Source organism: Pseudophryne corroboree, chromosome 2, assembly GCF_028390025.1.
Source record: "Pseudophryne corroboree isolate aPseCor3 chromosome 2, aPseCor3.hap2, whole genome shotgun sequence".
Classification (NCBI taxonomy): Eukaryota; Metazoa; Chordata; class Amphibia; order Anura; family Myobatrachidae; genus Pseudophryne; species Pseudophryne corroboree.
In genome coordinates this window covers 240,768,910-240,788,869 of record NC_086445.1, presented here as the reverse complement: position 1 = coordinate 240,788,869, position 19,960 = coordinate 240,768,910, and the positions used below count along the sequence as shown (strand labels likewise).

Below are 19,960 nucleotides of genomic sequence, written 5' to 3'. Positions count from 1 at the left end.
AACTGCATAGCAAATTTACTTGGCGCAGTCGCACTGCGGACATTGCGCATGCGCACTAAGCGGAAAATCGCTGCGATGCGAAAAAATTTACCGAGCGAACAACTCGGAATGACCCCCAATGAACGGATCTACTTTTTGATAAATCAAAGAGATGTTTATTGTTTCGCACCCATGACTTCTATATTCAGGGAGATCGGTCTGGAAAATTCCTGGCCTATTAGGCTAGACAGGAGCTGACCCCCACCAATGTGCATAGTATAAGGAACAGGTACAGATTCCTTTTCTATAGCTTCTAGTTTTTATTCACACTGTCTAGATGTTTATCGGTCCAGGGTGCAGTGCACGCATTCGACATTATCTGATTATTTGAACATGATAGAGGTTCCTGCCCTAAGTACCGATTCACAGCAACTTTTGGAAGCACCCATCACATCGGAGGAGGTTGAAAATGCCATTAGTTCCTTTCCCAGTAGTCAAGCCCCATCTGGATTTTTTTGCCCCCAAACTTTTGTTGATTTTTTAATCTTTGTTGCAGGGTGGTACTCTCCCCTCATCTATGGCCGAGGCGCTGGTGGTGCGGATACCCAAGCCGGGTAAAGATCCCCTTTCCTTAGACTCGTACCGTCCTATCTCCTTGCTGTCAACTGACATTAAAATTCTTGCCAAACTTTTAGCGCTCCGGCTTAATACTGTGGCGTTAGAGCTGGTCCATTTTGATCAAACTGGCTTTATGCCGGGCAGACCTACCACTGTTAATCTCAGACGATTATTTACATATATGCAGTTGGCGGGTGAGGAGTTGGACGGTGCGATAGTTGTTTCCCTGGATGCTGCCCGCGCCTTTGATTCTGTACAATGGGTGTATCTTTGGGAGGTTCTTGTAAGATTTGGGATAGGTCCGAACTTCTTGTCCTGGGTTAAACGCCTGTATTCCTGTCCCGCTGCGAGGGTTATGGTCAACGGCTTCACCACTGGGTCCTTTCTGTTGGGGAGGGGAACTCGACAGGGGTGCCCTCTTTCCCCACTACTTTTTGCTCTTGCAGTGGAGCCTCTGGCTTGTGCCGAATATTAGAGGGCTTCAAATTGTGGGTCGTGAGGAAAAAATTGGTCTATACACGGACGACATGATCTTGTTTTTGAAGGCTATATCCCATTCATTGCCTGCACTTCTCGAATTGGTATGGGAGTTTGGTTCTCGGGTATTTGCATTAATTGGGACAAATCGGTGGTGTTTGAGCCCCTCTAAATTACCTCCCCTCTCCTACGATCTTCCCCTTAAATGGTGTACCCAATCTAAATATCTCGGTATTCAAATTTCTCATTCTCCTAAAGATTTTGTCGCCTTGAATTTTACCCCCCAGATTGATAATTTACGTGTAAAGACGCGAATTTGGCAGAAACTCCCGTTGATTGTTACGTGTCATGTGAACATTGTTAAAATAATCATCCAATCCAAATTTCTTTATATACTGCAGAATGCACCAGTTTATATCCCTGCCTCACAATTTTTGTTGATTTCTCGATATATTGTCTCTTTTATTTGGGGAGCTAAACGTGCCCATATTGCATACAAAACACTTTGTAGACCCAGGGTGATGGGTGGCCTGGCATTGCTGGATATACACCTATATTATATAGCTGCCAAGCTGGTACAACTATGTGAATGGGTCACACCGGGGGATTATGGGAACCTTCCAGTGGCTCTTTTGGATAAAGACAGCCTAACATTTTTTCATTACAGTTTTTATTAGCACATACTTCATTGTCCTCTCTTCCCCCATTATTACAACAGGCTCGGCAACCGAGAAATTGCTGTGAGATTCCACAACAGACCCCTGCTCTCCACTCTGGATCAATATGTCTTTTTCTGAAACTTATGGTTTAGAGGGCAGCTCTGGCTGGACCTCTTTTGGGGTGTCTGCCATGGGACAACTTTATCAAGATGGGGTGCGCCATAGTTTTGATTCTTTATCTACTACGTATGCCATCCCTAGACATTTTTTTCAGTATTTGCAACACCGACATGCACTGACAGCGCAGTGCCAGGGTTCTGTTCCACACTCTCTGAATCCCCTGTTCATACAATAATCCGTACGTTGCCTTCTCGTGGAAGGGTCTCTGTTGTCTACTCCTCCCTCCTCTGGGTCGGATGGGCTGAGCGCCCTCTGAGCTATATGGGAACAAGATCTGGGTACAATTGATGATGTGGACTTGGACTGTATCCTGGCCTCCCCGCGTGGGGCCGCGGCGAGTGCTACATTCCAGCAGATACAGCTTTATATCCTACTTAGGGTCTATTGGACTCCTTGTGGTTTATTTAAGTTTGGAGACTCGGCTTCTGATAACCGTCCAAAATGTTCTGCTCCAGCTGCTGGGTTCTGGCACTTGCTCTGGCAGTACCCGCAGGTGTATGCCTTCTAGGAAGATGTAACGGTTTCTGTGTGTCACACAGGTATACAGATTCCGTTGATGACTCCACGTATTTGTATATTTGGTCTTGATTGTCATCTTTACGTCAATAACACTTTAACATTAGCCAGAGTGTGTATAGCCCGCAACTGGATGGCTCATGCCCATTCGTCATTTGCTGAGTGGGTTGCCCTGGTGAATACTACTCTCTCGCATGAGCGTTTTATGTACATTAAACTGCCTAATATGTGGGGCTCTTGGAAGAACTCTCTGCACTTTATTGATCCCTCGCCTTAAATATTATCTGGATGTGTTGTATATAGCGCTGGGCTGTCTCCAGTGCGGGCCAGCGTACCTCCCATGCATCTATGCACGTAAATTGATTTTCTTTTCTTTTTAATACTCTGATGAACGGTATTGGTGTATCCTTTCAATTACTGATGTCATAATATTTGCTTTATATCGTCGCTGGCTGTTATAGTCTAAAACCTTTATTATTCTCTGTCTACAGATTGTGGTACTACTTGATGGCTATGCGCTTGATATATAATTATACCTCCCTAACATACGATCTAGTTAAATTTTGAGAACGGCACATGGAGAGCACAAATATGATTTTGTAATTGTTTATTTGTAGGTTTAGCTTTGTTTTTTCTTTTCTGTTATGCTGTTCTTGAAAATCAATAAAAAAAACACACTTGATTAAAAAAATATGATTTTAAATACCTACCGGTAAATCCTTTTCTCATAGTCCGTAGAGGATGCTGGGATACACATTAGTACCATGGGGTATAGACGGGTCCCTTGGGAGCCACTGGCACTTTAAGAGTTTAATAGTGTGAGCTGGCTCCTCCCTCTATGTCCCTCCTACCAGACTCAGTCTAGAAACTGTGCCCGAGGAGACGGACATACTTCGAGAGAAGGAAATACACAGATAGTGGTGAGATTCACACCAGCTCACACATAACAAGGCAAACCAAGCTAACCAGCTTGAACAAGTCAGCAACAGCTGAACAACAGTACTTAACCAAGTAACAATGTAGTACTTAATCAAGGAACAAGGTAGTACTGAACCAAGTAACACCTGCAGGAGAATGAAGCGCTGGGCGGGCACCCAGCATCCTCTACAGACTACGAGAAAAGGATTTACCGGTAGGAAATTAAAATCATTTTCTCTTACATCCTAGAGGATGCTGGGGTCCACATTAGTACCATGGGGATGTATCAAAGCTCCCAGTACGTGAGGGAGAGCGCGGAGGCTCCTGCAGAACCGATTGACCTAACCGTAGGCCAAAGTATCGAACTTGTAGAACTCAGCAAACGTGTACGACCCTGACCAAGTAGCTACTAGGCAAAGCTGTAAAACCGAGACACCCCGGGAAGCCGCCCAGGAAGAACATACTTTACGAGTAGAGTGGGCCTTAACAGATTTTGGACACGGCAAGCCTGCCGTAGAATAAGCATGCTGGATAGTAAACCTGATCCAGTGAGAAAGAAGCAGGACACCCAACCTTGTTGGGATCATAAAGGACAAATAGAGCGTCCGACTTTATGTGACGAGAAGTTGTCTTCACATAAATCTTCAAATCCCTCACAACATCCAAGGACTTTGAGGTAATTGAGGAGTCAGTAGTCACTGGCATCACAACAAAATGGTTGATATGAAACCTTCGGAAAAAATTGCTGACGCGTCCCGAACTCAGCTCTATCTTCATGAAAAATCAAGTAGGGGTTCTTGTAGGACAATGCCCCCAATTACGACACACGTCTAGCAGATGCCAACGCCAACAGTGTGACAGTCTTCCAAGTAAGAAACTTGACCTCAACCTCCTGCAAAGGCTCGAACCAATCCGATTGCAGGAACTGCAGTACCACGTTAAGGTTCCAAGGTGCCGTTGGAGGCAAAAAGGGAGGTTGGATGTGCAGCACCCCTTTCAAGAAAGTCTGAACCACGGGGAGGGCAGCCAACTGTTTCTGGAAGAAAATGGACAAGGCCGAAATCTAGACTTTTATGGAGCCAAGGCGCAGGTCCACATTCACCCCTGCTTGCAGGAAGAGGAGAAAACGTCCAAGTTGAAACTCCACCATAGGAAAATTCTTGGATTCGCACCAAGACACATTCTTTTTCCAAATCCGATGGTAATGTTTTGACGTTACTCCCTTTCTAGCCTGTACCAGGATAGGAATAACTTTGTTCGGAATGCCCTTCCGAGCTAAGATCTGGTGTTCAACCTCCATGCCGTCAAACGTAGCCGCAGTAAGTCTTGATAAGCGAACGGCCCCTGTTGCAGAGGGTTCCCTCGAAGAGGAAGAGGCCTCGGATCTTCCAGCAGTAACTCTAGAAGATCCGCGTACCAAGCTCGCGTACCAAGCTCTTCTTGGCCAGTCTGGAGCAATGAGGATCGCCTGAACTCTTGTTCTCTTTATTAGTTTGAGAATCCTTGGGATGAGTGGAAGCGGAGGGAACACATACACTGACTTCAACACCCACGGAGTTACCAGGGTGTCCACCGCCACTGCCTGTGGATCCCTCGACCTGGAACAATACCTCCAAAGCTTCTTGTTGAGGCCATCATGTCTATTTGAGGTACGCCCCAAAGACTTGTCACCTCTGCGAACACTTCTGGGTGGAGGCCCCATTCTCCCGGATGGAAATCGTGTCTGCTGAGGAAGTCCACTTCCCAGATTGCTGACAGCGCTACCGCGTGCTTTTCCGCCCAGAAGATGATTCTTGTTACCTCCGACATTGCAGCTCTGCTCTTTATTCCGCCTTGTCGGTTTATGTAGGTCACTGTCAGTACATTGTCCGACTGAACTTGAATGGCCTGATCTTTTAGAAGATGTGCCGCTTGTAGAAGACCTTTGTACACGGCCCTTAGTTCCAGAATGTTTATCGGAAGGATGGATTCCAGACTTGACCACTTTCCTTGGAAGTTTTCCCTCTGGGTGACTGCTCCCAAACCTCTGAGACTTGCATCCGTGGTTAGGAGGATCCAGTTCTGAATCCCGAACCTGCGGCCCTCTAGTAGGTGAGAAGTTTGCATCCACCAGAGGAGCAATATTCTGGTTTTCGGTGACAGACGTATCCTCTGGTGCATGTGAAGATGAGATCCTGACCATTTGTCCAAGAGATCCAGTTGGAAAGACTGTGCATGGAATCTACCGTACTGTAGAGCCTCGTAGGAGGCTATCATCTTCCCCAGAAGGCGAATACACTGATGAACCGATACCCGGGCTGGCTTCAGGACATCCTGGACCATTGTTTGTTCCATGATCCTGGAGAAGTTGAGTAGTGAGAGCAATTTTTGCTGCTGGTGCGATCAACTAATTCCCGCCTATGGGGAGTGTATTTTAGCATAGCAGGGCTGCGAACGCTTGTGCAGCCCTGCTATGCTAAAAAAGTTTCACGTTAAATAAGAGCAGCCCTGGACATACTTACCCCATGTGACGGATCCTGCGATGATTGGGCGGCTTTGACGTCAGACATCCGCATCCGTTCTCCTGGACACGCTTGCGTTTTCCTTACCACTCCCCGAAAACGGCCGCCAACGGACAGGTGACGCCCCAGAATGCCTTCCTTCTGTCAATCTCCTTGCGGTCGCCGCTGTAACCGCTTTCTTCGTATCCAGCGTCTGATTGCACCACTGCGAGGAAGTGCAGCATGCGATCGGATCGGAATGACCCCCTATGTTCACACCCTGCGTGCGGAGGAGTAGCATCATCTCCGCCATCACCTTGGTGAACACCCTTGGTGCCGTGGAGAGGCCAAATGGCAATGCATGGAATTGATACTGACAAGCCAGTAGCGCAAATCTGAGATAAGCCTGGTGAGGTGGCCAGATCGGGAGGAAGGGATATCAGGAATATCATGAATTCCACTTCCTCCAGACCGGAGATCACCGCTCTCAGAGGCTCCATCTTGAATTTGAATTCCCTCAAGTAGGGGTTCAATGACTTTAGGTTTATATTGGTCTTACCGAACCATCCGGTTTCGGTACCACAAACAGGTTTGAGTAATAACCCTTGTGGTGTAGGTGCGGTGGAACAGGAACAATGACATTTGACCTCAGCAATTTTTGAATGGCTTCCTGTAGGATAGCACTTTATGTCCGCAAAGCTGGCAAGCCCGATTTGAAGAATCTGTGAGGCGGGAGTTCTTGAAACTCCAGTCTGTACCCCTGGGTAACAATTTCCAGTACCCAGGGATCCAGGCAAGAGGCCGCCCAGACCTGACTGAAATATCTTAGTCTTGCTCCTACCTGCCCAAACTCCAGGCTGGGGGGGTCCACCGTCATGCCGAGGATTTTGCGGAAGCAGAACCAGGTTTCTGCTCCTGGGAACCTGCAGGCGTAGGTTTCCGGGATTTAACCCAGGCCACCTCTAAAGAAAGTGGGTGGGGATTTGGACTTTTTTGCTTTAGCGGTCCGAAAGGACTGCATCGCAGATGTAGAATATGATTTCTTAGTCTGTGGTGCAGCAGAGGGAAGAAAGGTTGACTTACGAGCAGTTGCCATGGAGATCCACGCATCTAATGCTTCCCCAAAGAGAGCCTGACCTGGTAAGGGTCGGTTCTCCACACTCTTTTTAGATTCCGCGTCCACAGACCATTGGCGCAGCCCGAGTTCCCCGCGAGCCGAGACAGCTATGGAAGATGTCCGTGCATTCAGAGGACCAAGGTCCTCATGGCCTCCACCATGAAACCTTTAGAATCCTGTATGTGACGTAAAGACATTTCAATGTCACTTCTATCCATAGTATCTAAATCCTCTAGTAATGTGCCTGATCACTTTACTATGGCTTTAGAAATCCATGCACAAGTGATAGTGGGCCTTAGTGCCACGCCTGAAGCAGTGTATATGGATTTGAGCGGAGTCTCAATCTTGCGGTCTGCCGGCTCTTTCAAAGAGGTAGACCCAGGGACAAGTTAAACCACCTTCTTAGACAATCTAGATACAGAAGCGTCTACTTTAGGGGGGTTTTCCCACTTTTTCCTATCCTCTTCAGGGAAAGGAAAAGCAATGAGAACCCTTTTTGGGATCTGGAATTTTTTCTCCGGGTTTTCCCAGGATTTTTCAAACAGTGCGTTTAATTCTTTAGACGCAGGGAAGGTAAGGGAGGCTTTCTTATTGTCTGTAAAGTAAGCCTCCTCGACCTGCACAAGTACTTTGTCGGTAATGTGTAAAACTTCCCTAATGGCCTCAGTCATGAGCTGCACCCCCTTAGCAAGGGATGCCTCACCCCCCTGTATATCCCCATCACCGTCTCCTGTATCAGAGTCGGTATCAGTGTCGACTTGCATTATCTGGGCAAGAGCACGTTTTTGTGGGCATATACCGGGGGATCTTAAGGAGGCATTGGGAACAGAACACGACAAAACCTCTACAGATTTCCTCAAAACCTGTGTTTCAGTCTCATTATGAGTTATCCTAGATGAAATCTGGGATATCATTCCCTTAATTGAAGCCACCCACAATGGTTCGGATTCAGCAGGCTGAGACATTATATTACATTCCTGAGTACATGGAATGCATTCCTCTGGAGAAGAAACACACTCTGCAGCACAAGATACAGAGTCCCTGGACATGGTAATGTGAGATATATGTACACACACAGGAAAATGTCAGACAGTTTCCCCCAAGTACCTTCAGAAAGCCACAGAGTTAAGGAGCCAGAACACACAGCGCCCCAGTAGGCAGTTAAAGAATAAAAGCCTGGCGCTGACTGAGTAACCTAAATAGACTATACAGTTGCTATGTGATTAAAAAACACTCTCCCCCCCCCCCCTTCTATAACCCCCTGGTACCGCACAGGACAGCTGGATTTATGTGGAGGGTCAGCGTCTCTGTCTGTGGAACTGCAGGGAGAAAATGGCGCTGGTGAGTGCTGGATCCGCTCTGAGGAGAAGCTCCGCCCCTATGTAATGGCGCATCTTCCCGCACTTTAGAAGATTATACTGGCCTGAGGTAATACACTGCTGGCAGTAGACAGAGTCCCTGATAGCTCAAGTGACCAGTTTGTAGGGTATTGCGCTGGACCAGGGCACCCCTCACAGCGGTGCACAGTGTGCCTCTGAGCCCTCCGGAGCGCAGCACTCCCACCTTGATGCCGCCATTCTTACCGGCTCCCCACTTGTCGAGTCACCTGTGTCCTACTCACCACTCGACTTCTTCTGGCTCTGTTACGGGGTGGCAGCAGTGCTGTGGGAATGAGTGGTCGCCTCGGGGGCTTGCGATCATCACGTCAGGAGCTCAGTGTCCTGTCAGCGGAGATAGTGGCCATTAACCTCTAGGGTTGGACACTACTCCCCCCCTAAGTCCCACGAAGCAGGGAGGCTGTTGCCAGCAGCCTCCCTCTCCCTAAGCTCTTCAAAAAACAACAAAACTAAAAGAACTCCTAGGAGCTCCCCTAGCTGTGACCGGATCCACCAGGCACATTTTCTAAACTGAGTCTGGTAGGAGGGGCATAGAGGGAGGAGCCAGCCCACGCTATTAAACTCTTAAAGTGTCCGTGGCTCCCAAGGGACCCGTCTATTCCCCATGGTACTAATGTGGACCCAAACATCCTCTAGGAAGAGAAAAAAAATAATAATCGGTGAAACATCAGACAAAATTGTGTCCATTTTTTTCACCCGATGTTGTTTCACCTCTAATTGGATACCCCCCATATTCTCTAAAGTTCTTAGGGCTCAAGGTTTGGACCGGCTATCCCTATGTTGAATGCTGGGGGTCTCTCTCAGCTGTCCATGTTACAAACCAGGGAGAAGTGGGAAGTGGTCCTTACAGTATATGTCACTGATGTACTGTAATTGTTTGCACAGCTTCAACTAGATTTTAGTATTCCCTCCACCCAATTTTATTGCTACCTGCAGCTCAGACATGCCCTCGGGGGTTCAATTAAATGCTCCCCCTACTGGTCAGGAATCTCCACTCAAGAAACCTCTTTCTACTATTGGCCCCCATAATACTGTCTCATTTGTATACTCTGTTCTGGAAGCTCATCATTGTGGAGGCTTACCAGGGCCTTAAGCTGGGTACACACTAGATGACGTGTATACTCAGCTGATCCAACGGACGACTGGACGCACCATGCTGCAAGTGTGTATACACTTGCCAATGCCGGGTCTGACGGGGGGGAGCCTCGTGACATGCTGCACCCTGCTGCAGGACCGACAAGGGATGACGCTAGCGATCCGCGGGAGTATGCATATCATGGGTGCACACTAGATGATGTACCCGATGTGTACCTCTGATCCACAGGATCGGAGAGTCCATGACTCTCTGCTGCTTCCATACATTTCCACCAGATTCAACTATTTATATTACATAGAATTTATCTGACCCCCCTGTTCACTTATACTGGTTTGGTGGACAGCGCAGGTCCTTATATCCCAAATGCAATGATCTCTGCACTTTTAGGCACCTGTTATAGGACTGTCCTATAGTTGGGGCATTTTGGGATAGGATGTTGAGGGTGGTTTCGTCCATGGGAATTTCTCGTGCTACTATATATTTACTCTTATTTACTTTGGGAGTTGTGGCTGAGGATCTACTTGCTTTGTATTACTCCCCTCGTGGGAGGTCGGCCCAGATGGGGGGGACGCGGCCCAGGCGGTCCCGGCCCCCGCAGGGCACATTTCCTCCGCGCCGCGAAGGGAAGGCCCGGGGGGGAGGGGGGGGGGCAGGTGGCCGGGAGGCAGTGGGCGGGGCCCCCTCCCGGCAAGAGCAGTCACCGTGGGAGATGACCGCCTTCGCGCCCTCCCCCCGTTGAACCATCCCTCCCCCCCTCCCGGGGACGGCGGGAAGCAGGGCATCTAGCTGGTTCGCTCCGAAGTTTCCCTCAGGATAGCTGGCACTCCGTGCAGGCACGACCCCCGTACGCAGTTTTATCCGGTAAAGCGAATGATTAGAGGTCTTGGGGCCGAAACGATCTCAACCTATTCTCAAACTTTAAATGAGTAAGAAGCCCGGCTCGCTGGCCTGGAGCCGGGCGTGGAATGCGAGCACCCAGTGGGCCACTTTTGGTAAGCAGAACTGGGGCATGAACCGAAGGCCGCGATGAGTAGGAGGGCCGCTTCGGTGAACGCGGAAGCCCAGGGCAAGGGCCCGGGCGGAGCCGCCGCGGGTGCAGATCTTGGTGGTAGTATCAAATATTCAAACGAGTGGAGAAGGGTTCCATGTGTACAGCAGTTGAACATGGGTCAGTCGGTCCTAAGAGATGGGCAAGCGCCGTTCAGAAGGGACGGGCGATGGCCTCCGTCGCCTTCGGCCAATCGAAAGGGAGGCAGGTTCAGATCCCCGAACGGCGGAGACGGGCGCCCCCCGCAGCGTCCAGTACAGCGACGCGTCCGATTCCGCAGAAGTCGGCGGGAGCCCTGGGGAGACTTCTCTTTTCTTTGTGTAGGGCAGGGCGCCCTGGAATGGGTTCGCCCCGAGAGGGAGGCCCGGGTCTTGGAAGGCGTTGCAGTTTTGGCGGCGTATGTTGAGCTCTCGCTGGCCCTTGAAAATCCGGGGGAGAGGGTGTAACTCTCGTGCCGGCCCGTACCCATATCCGCAGCAGGTCTCCAAGCTGAACAGCCTCTGGCATTTTAGGACAATGTAGGTAAGGGAAGTCGGCAAGTCAGATCCGTAACTTCGGGATAAGGATCGGCTCTAAGGGCTGGGTCGTCAGGCTGGGGCGCGAAGTGGGGCTGGCACGCGCTGCGGTTGGACAAGGCACCCCCCTCTGTAGCCTGGGGGGGCGACGACTCTGGACGTGCGCCGGGCCCTTCCCGTAGATCGCCCCAGCTGTGGCGGGCCCCTCTCCCCAGCGGCTCCCCCCAATCTCCCGCCCACGTCTCTCGACCCTCCTCTCCATTCCCTCGTGGGGGAGGGGCGCGGCGGGGGCCAGCGCCTCGCCTCGGCTGGCGCCTAGCAGCTGACTTAGAACTGGTGCGGACCAGGGGAATCAGACTGTTTAATTAAAACAAAGCATCACGAGGGCCCGCGGCGGGTGCTGACATGATGTGATTTCTGCCCAGTGCTCTGAATGTCAAAGTGAAGAAATTCAATGAAGCACAGGTGAACGGCGGGAGTAACTATGACTCTCTTAAGGTAGCCAAATGTGCCCTGTCATCTAATTAGTGACGCGCATGAATGGATGAACGAGATTCCCACTGTCCCTACCTACTATCTAGCGAAACCACAGCCAAGGGAACGGGCTTGGTGGAATCAGCGGGGAAAGAAGACCCTGTTGAGCGGTGTAGGATAAGTGGGAGGCCCCCGGCCCCCTTCCGCGGGGCCACGGGGCGCCGCCGATGAAATACCACTACTCTTATCGTTTTTTAACTTACCCGGTGAGGCGGGGGGTGAGCCCGCCGTGAGACAAGTTAGTTTTACCCTACTGATGAGGTGTTGTCGCCATAGTAATCCTGCTCAGTACGAGAGGGGCGAAGCTACCATCTGTGGGAATATGACTGAACGCATCAGAATCCGCCCTAAGCGCGACAATACTGCAGCGCCGTTGAGCCACGGTTGGCCTGCGATAGCCAGGCCCATTTCCCCCGGGGGCCAGGGCTCAACACGGGACCGGAGCGCGGACGGAAGTGGGCCGCTTCTTTCCTGCAGCGCATCGCATGTTCGCTGGGCACCCAGTGCTAAATCATTTGTAGACGACCTGATTCTGGGTCAGGGTTTTGTGCGTAGCAGAGCAGCTCCCTCGCTGCGATCTATTGAAAGTCATCCCTCAGCCAAGCTTTTGTCGACCCGTGGGGGTGGCGCGCGGGGCAGCCCGCCGGTGCCGCGCACCCGAACTCTGCTTTGCGCCGGTGGGGAACTTGGACTGGGGGGGAGGCCCTGCCTCACCCTCCCTCCCTCTCTCACCAGCGAGCCAAGTCCCGACCAGGGACTTGGCCGGAGGCGCCCCGTCCACCCAGTGCGTCAGCGCCTCCAAGTACGGCGGGGGGGTGGGGGTTTCTTCCCTGGTCCGCCCGGGGGCCGACGTGGACTTCCTGGCCGGGCTTAATAGTCAGGGACGGGTCCACCGGGAGGGGAGGAAGGGCCGGAAGGCACCCTTCCTCTCTGGCCTGAAGCCTCGGGTTGTTCGGACGGCGAGAGCCCGGGTTGTGGAAGCCGGCGAGAGCCCGGCTTGTTCTTCTCTTCCATCCATTATTTCATTTTCTATCTGTACGTATGTATGTACTGTATGTAGGTAGTAGATGTAGACAGATTCTTCTTTTAATATAATTTCAATTCTATCTTGTCTTTACTTATCTCTTCCCTTTCCATTTATTGAAGGACTCATCTCTTCCAAATAGCCTGCCGTACCGGGGGGGCGCCGCAGCGGGGACCGGGGGAGAAAAACTCTGTGGCCAGGTAGTTTCTCCTTGTTTTTTATTGACAGAATTGTTTTTGTGGTATTCTTTTGCCCCCTTTTTTTATTTTATTTTTTTCTTCCTCCTACCTCTCCTCTCAACTCCAGATGGGGAAACGGCAGCCTGGGTACTTGTCATTTGTTTATCTCCCCCCTCCCCCTTTATTTTTTTTACCCACCCTCAAGCGTTTACCGGTGGTGGGCGTCCGTGGCGGGACCGGGTGACGCCCGGCCACCGGCGCTCTGAGGCCCGGGTACTTTTCATTCATCTGGGGTGTGCGGGTTCGTCTTTAAAAAAAACAAAAAAAATGTTTTCTTTTATTTATTTATTCCCCACACCAGGGGGCGCCGATGAGGAGAGACCAGGGGACGCCTCCCCACCGCCGGCGGCCCGAACTAATGGCAAATTCACAAAGGTGGATTTTTATTTATTTTTCGCGGCCAGCAGGGTGTGCCACGCGCGTGGACCGGGGCCCACCCGTGGCTGCTCGGGAACTTTGCATTTAAAATTGGTGGGGTGTTTTTTTTTGTTTTGTCTATTTCTTTATTTTATTTTTTTATCAATCATGTTTTCCCTCGGGTGGCCAGCAGGGGGCGCTGCAGCGGGGATAAGGGGGAGGGGCATCCGGCGACCCGGGTACTTTTCATCTGTTTGGGGCGAGTGCTTTTTTAAAATTTTTCTTTTTTTCTTTTTGTCTCGTTTCGTTCTTTCCTTCAACCGGCGGCCCGGGCCATCTGTCCCACTTACTATCGCCCGGGGAATTTTTTTTCCCCCTGAGAGGATACATGAAATCTCCCCGCAGTGGCATCAGGCAGCCAGCAGGAGGGCGCCGCTGCAGGGATCCTCCGTCCCATCCACTTTCACCCCGGGGGACTTTTGTTCGGGAGGACACATGGAATCTCCCCTCAGTGGCGTCAGGCGGCCAGCGGGAGGGGCGCTGCTGTGGGGATCGGGGCACGTGTCCCGCAATCCATCGGGTCGGGATCTCCGTCCCACTTAATTTTTGTGCAGGAGGACACACGGATTCTCCCCTGCAATGGCGCCAGCGGGGGGTGCCGCATCAGTGGCCGGAGACCGCCCAAGCGCCGCCTGCCCGTCCGTTCAGCCGAGGGGGCCGGGGGCACGTAGCGCTCCAGCGTTTTCCTACTGAGCGGCGCATTCTGAGCTGCCTCTGGCCGCCGGGTGGCGCGGGGATGCCCACCGCTTCCCGCCGCTCGCGTCGGGCCTGGCTGGAGGGCGCGGCTGGCCTCCCGTGCGGAAGTGTCACAGATGAGTGCGGACCGGGGTGCCCGTGGCCCGCCGGCGCTTCCAGGGGTTCGGGGAGGAAAGGAGGAAGCCTGGGTCGAGCTCGCCCTTGGGCTGTAGGGACGAGTGAGGTGAGCGGAGGGCAGGGACTCTGTCCAGGGTAGAATAGCCCGGTTCCCTGAAGCTCCTGCGAAAGGACCCGCCGGGGCCTTCGCCCGTCCTTAGGCTGCCCAGGAAGGGCTCCAGCCCCAGGAGAGGGCCTTGTGCGCCGACCGCACGGAAGGGTTCGCCCGACGGGCTCCCCACCGCGGACGGGAGGGCCAGACGGGGCGGAGGTTAGAGCGAGAGAGAGTGCTGGAAGTTTACAAGAGAGTTTCCAGGGCCCTGGGCATCCCGTGCCTTTTCGGGTCTCAGTTACCCTGAGTGGGCTTACGGAGCGTTCAAAAGGGTGAGGAACTTTGATTTATCCACTCTTTTTCTAGTTAGGTATTTCACTGGGAATGCACGGTGTCAGGTATCCATCAGACAGAAAGTCTTCCCTTGTGAAGTGGTGGTGAGTGACATTCTGCACGAGGTGTGGAAGATTCGGGATCTGGAGAAGCGGCGGATGGAGGCTGTTAGGTGGTCCAGATTGTGGCGCCACCTGAAGCCCCCTTAGTGGGTAGCTGACATCCAGCCCTTCTTTGGCTTTGGCTAAGTATCTTTTCACTTACCTGTAGATTTTCAACTGACTTCTCTTTTTGGGGTGGTCTTCTGTATGTCGAATGTCGGGATCCCGGCGCACAGTATACCGGCGCCGGAATCCCGACACCCGGCATACCGACAACTATTCTCCCTCGTGGGGGTCCACGACCCCCCTGGAGGGAGAATAAAATAGTGTGGCGCACGGCGCACCACCGTGCCCACAGCGTGGCGAGCGCAGCGAGCCTGCAAGGGGCTCCTTTGCGCTCGCCACGCTGTCGGTATGCCGGCATATGGTTCTGCATACGTCTGGTAAGCCTGTTTACTACTTCTTTAGCTGAAGTGTAAATAGTAATTTGTAAATGTGTTTGTATTGTTGTTAAGTTTTTCTGCGTTATGTTGCAGTGGCCCTGTTTTTATCCTAATAAGCCCTTTGGACTTTACAAGTGTGGGGGCTTTCCCGAATGGGATTAGAGTGTGTGCCATAATATTGTACAGTTACAGTGATGACTTTGTTTTTCATCGTATGCACTGTTTGTAAAATTTTTGTTGCAAGTATAAATAAAAATATTTCCAGCTCCAATAGCCTATATTAAAGTTGCTGCAGTTAAAAAGCGTGTAGTTGGATCTCGGGATCGAGCTGGCGGTCCGCCGAAAGGCGAGATACCGCCTGTCCCAGCCCTTGCCTCTCGGCGCCTCCCCGATGCTCTTGACTGAAAAAAATTAGAGTGTTCAAAGCAGGCCCGATCGCCTGGATACTTCAGCTAGGAATAATGGCATAGGACTCCGGTCTCCTATTTTGTTGGTTTTCGGAACTGGGGCCATGATTGAGAGGGACGGCCGGGGACATCAGTATTGTGCTGCTAGAGGTGAAATTCTTGGACCGGCGCAAGACGAACCAGAGCGAAAGCATTTGCCAAGAATGTTTTCATTAATCAAGAACGAAAGTCGGAGGTTCGAAGATGATCAGATACCGTCGTAGTTCTGATAATAAACGATGCCGACCGGCGTCCCGGCGGGGGTTATTCCCATGACCCGCCGAGCAGCTTCCGGGAAACCAAAGTCTTTGGGTTCCAGGGAAAGTATGGTTGCAAAGCTGAAACTTAAAGGAATTGACGGAAGGGCACCACCAGGAGTGGAGCCTGCAGCTTAATTTAACTCAACACGGGAAACCTCACCCGGCCCGGACACGGAAAGGATTGACAGATCGATAGCTCTTTCTCGATTCTGTGGGTGGTGGTGCATGGCCGTTCTTAGTTGGTGGAGCGATCTGTCTGGTTAATTCCGGTAACGAACGAGACTCCCGCATGCTAACTAGCTATGCGACCACCCTCGGCGGTCCGCATCCAGCTTCTTAGAGGGACAAGTGGCATTCAGCCACACGAGAACGAGCAATAACAGGTCTGTGATGCCCTTAGATGTCCGGGGCTGCACGCGCGCTACACTGAACGGACCAGCATGTGTCTACCCTTCGCCATGTGCGGGTAACCCGCTGAACCCCATTCGTGATAGAGATCGGGGATTGCAATTATTCCCCATGAACAAGGAATTCCCAGTAAGTGCGGGTCATAAGCTTGCATTAAGTCCCTGCCCTTTGTACACACCGCCCACGCTACTACCGATTGGATGGTTTAGTGAGGTACAAAGTAAAATATAAAAGTAAAAATACAAAGCAGAGAATCATCTGTTGTTCAGATTGTTCACCCCTTCTACAAAAGTGCCACGCTAGACAGCCATCCTTGGTGTGATTACACTTTGGGCATATACAAAAATAAAACCTCAGTATACAAACTAAAAAAGATAAACCTGAATTTATAAATTCCATGGATTGCTCATCTCCCATGAATGCACCAGTTGAGACAGTCATCTTGGGCACATTACATAGTGTGCAAAGGGTAGAATGAACAACACATGGTGATGCGATTACACTTTGGATAGAAATAGAATATAACATGCAATATGGGAAGTACAGATGGTGTAATGGTTAGCATTACTGCCTCACAGCACTGAGGTCATGGGTACAATTCCCACCATGGCCCTAACTGTGTGGCGTTTGTATATTCTACCCGTACTTGAGTGGGTTTCCTCCGGGTACTCCGGTTTCCTCCCACAATCCAAAAATATACTGGTAGGTTAATTGGCTCCCAACAAAAATTAACCTTAGCATGAATGTGTGTGCGTGTACATGTGGTAGGTAATATAGATTGTAAGCTCCACTGGGGCAGATACTGATGTGAATGGACAATTATTCTCTGTAAAGCACTGCAGAATATGTGTGCGCTATATAAATAACTGGTAATCAATATACAAACTACAAGATACACACATAATTATCGGTTCCATTGATTCTTTATCCCACCCATGTAAGCACTAGATGAGGCAGGTCTTGAACCACATAGGTTACAATGGGTGACATACAGTAAGTAATATGTGGAGATATGAAGCATCAACCTAACATAATTTACAAATAAAACCTATAAAATACAGGTTGCCCATAGAATTGCGTGCTCCAAAAATTGTTCATCCCACCCATGAGAGTACCAGGTGAGACAGCCTTCTTAGGCACACTACATAGGATTGCAAAATGTGGGATAAGCAGTAAGTGGACATGTGGATATTGGGCAAACAAGGTTCTCAGAAGACCAATTATTAGGCAGCTAGGTGGGATGCGGTCAACATCCTGGCGGTCGAAATACCGATGCCGGAATCCTGACCGGCACAATCCCGACATATTCTCCCTCCGTGGGTGTCCACGACACCCATAGAGGGAGAATAAATTAGTGTGCAGAGCGTAGCAAGGCACCGTGCCCGCAAGGGGCTGCGTTCCGCTCACCACCCCTGTCGGGATTGTGTGGTCGGTATTTCGAGGGATTTAGTACTGATCCCAGCTAAGTGTTTTGCAGATAGAAGGCTGGTCAGTCAAGGTATCAGGGGGGTCATTCTGAGTTGATCGTAGCTGTGCTAAAATTAGCACAGCTACGATCATCTTCCCTGACATGTGGGGGGACGCCCAGCACAGTGCTAGTCCGCCTCGCATGTCAGTCCGGCCCCCCTCCCCGCACAAATACAAAAGCAGCGCACAGCGGCGATGCTATTGTATTTGTGGAGTAACTCCCGGCCAGCGCAGCTCCTGCGGCTGTCCGGGAGTTGATCGTCGCTGCCAGTGGCCGCAGCAGCTGCGTGAGTCGTTACGCAGCCGGCGCAGCCCACCCTCTCCAACGGTCCGGCCACGCCTGGGTTGGCCGGACCACGCCGCCGTCCAGCTCCCTCCCGCCCTGCGACTGCCTCTGCCTGTCAATCAGGCAGAGGCGATCGCTACTGAATGACGCCCTTCGGCCGTCCGGCATGTGCCGGCGCATGTGCAATTCCGACCCGATCGCTGCGATAAACTGCAGCGAGTGATTGGGTCGGAATGACCCCCCAGGAGGAGAGAAAGTGATGGAGGTACAGAGTAGTCCATGTTGCAGGAGGGTGATCTGAAAGTAAAAAGGGGACCTTAGCGGTACAGAGACCCAATTTTAAATAGAGGCCTAGATGGTACAAAGGTCTGGTTGGGGCAGAATTAGGATTGTGGAATGAAGGTCATAGCCAACCATACCTGGAGCATGAAGACAGAGGCTGGTGGAATCCATGGGGTAAATGTATGAAGCAGTGATAAGAGTGGAGAAGTGAGCCAGTGGAAAAGTTGGCCATGGCAATCAGCATTGACGTAACAATTATAATTTGCTGACTATAACATTATACAGAGCAGCTGCTTGGTTGCCATGGGCAACTTCTCCACTGGCTCACTTCTCCACTGTTATCACTGCTTCATACATTTACCTACATATGTGGGCATCTGGGTTCTGCAGGTTGGTTAGTGGTGTGCAGGTAAGCCTGGGAGGCTGAGCCAAGACCTGGAGTACCCAGTGGGACTTGTGTATTTCGGTATACCCCATGGACGGGGGCTGACAGACCACTGGTCCCTACCATGGTAGGTAGAGGGTTGCCAGATGTCCGGAATCAGCAAGTCACACACCACGAGAGTGGGACATCGCTCAACAGCATGACTATATGATGGGTATATACTGATTCTGGTGGAATTCATAGGAGCTGGAGAGCTCTCAAACTACTGCAATTTCTGTATAAAGTTACATTTACTATTTTTACATGGTCACATAGTATGCTGTGTAAAATAAAGAGAACATTGTACATTCTCTGATCTGGAGACTTATTAGGTACCAGTGTACTGTGTTTTAAACAGTCACCTTTGTCAAAGAGGTAAGACACACATAAACCCGGAAAAACCTCACAGTTATGGGTTTATCTTTTAAATGTGAATTCAGGGAGGCCATATGAAGTTATTTGATAAAATCCACTCCTCAAATCCAACATTTAAATTTCAAGTACTGTACATCAGCAATATCTGAGACACAATGACATAAGCCAACTGTACCAGGTCTACATTTGTGACAGTTTGGGGCCGATTCAATTCTGAGTAATATGGGGGTCATTCCGAGTTGATCGCACGTAGCAACTTTTTGCTGCTCGTGCAATCAACTAGACGCTGCCTATGGGGGAGTGAATTTCTGCATAGCAAGGCTGCGTTCGCTTACGCAGCCCTGCTATGCTAAAAAAGTTTCCTGTAAAAGAAGACCAGGGCAAGAGTTACTTACCCTGTGCGATCGATCCAGCGATGCAGGTCCCGGAATTGACGGCAGACATCCGCCCTCCAAACGCCTGGACACACCTGCATTGGACTCACCACTCCCCGAAAACGGTGAGTTCCCGCCCGGATTCGCCTTCCTCCTGTCAATCTTCTTGCGGTCCCCACTGCGACCGCTTTCTTCGCTAGCGGCATCGCTGCCTGGCGACGGCCGTCGCCGGGCAACGATGCGCCTGAGCAATGCAGCCGCCACGCATGCGCTGTTCCGACCCGATCTTTTGCTGCAAAGAAGCGCAGCGTGCGACCGGGTCAGAATGACCCCCTATGTGCGATGTGCAATTGGAACATTGTGATAGCAGCACACTGCACCCACAACTGCTTATTTTGCAGGAAAATTAGCTAAGTAACAACACATGGCTCAGAATTGAATTGACCCCTATCAATTCTTGACAATGAGTGGTAGTAATGTGCGGCTGCATACATTGAAAACTAAGGTTGTGCTACAAATGCTAATTTTTCTGTGCGCCCCTAAGAGATATAAGGCAAAATTTTGCGGTCATGCGAAAGTTCCAAAGCTACATTGCTCATATCACTTGTATCTGAATCAGCCCCTTTGAGTCCATGCTTTACAA

The 19,960-nt window shown here is 50.8% G+C and overlaps 1 protein-coding gene across 3 annotated transcripts in view; it reads right to left on the bottom strand.

Annotated features, from left to right (window-relative positions):
- Window positions 1–19,960, bottom strand: part of LOC135012671 (signal transducer and activator of transcription 2-like) — a 381,651-nt gene that overhangs the window by 315,128 nt on the left and 46,563 nt on the right. The window lies entirely within an intron of this gene.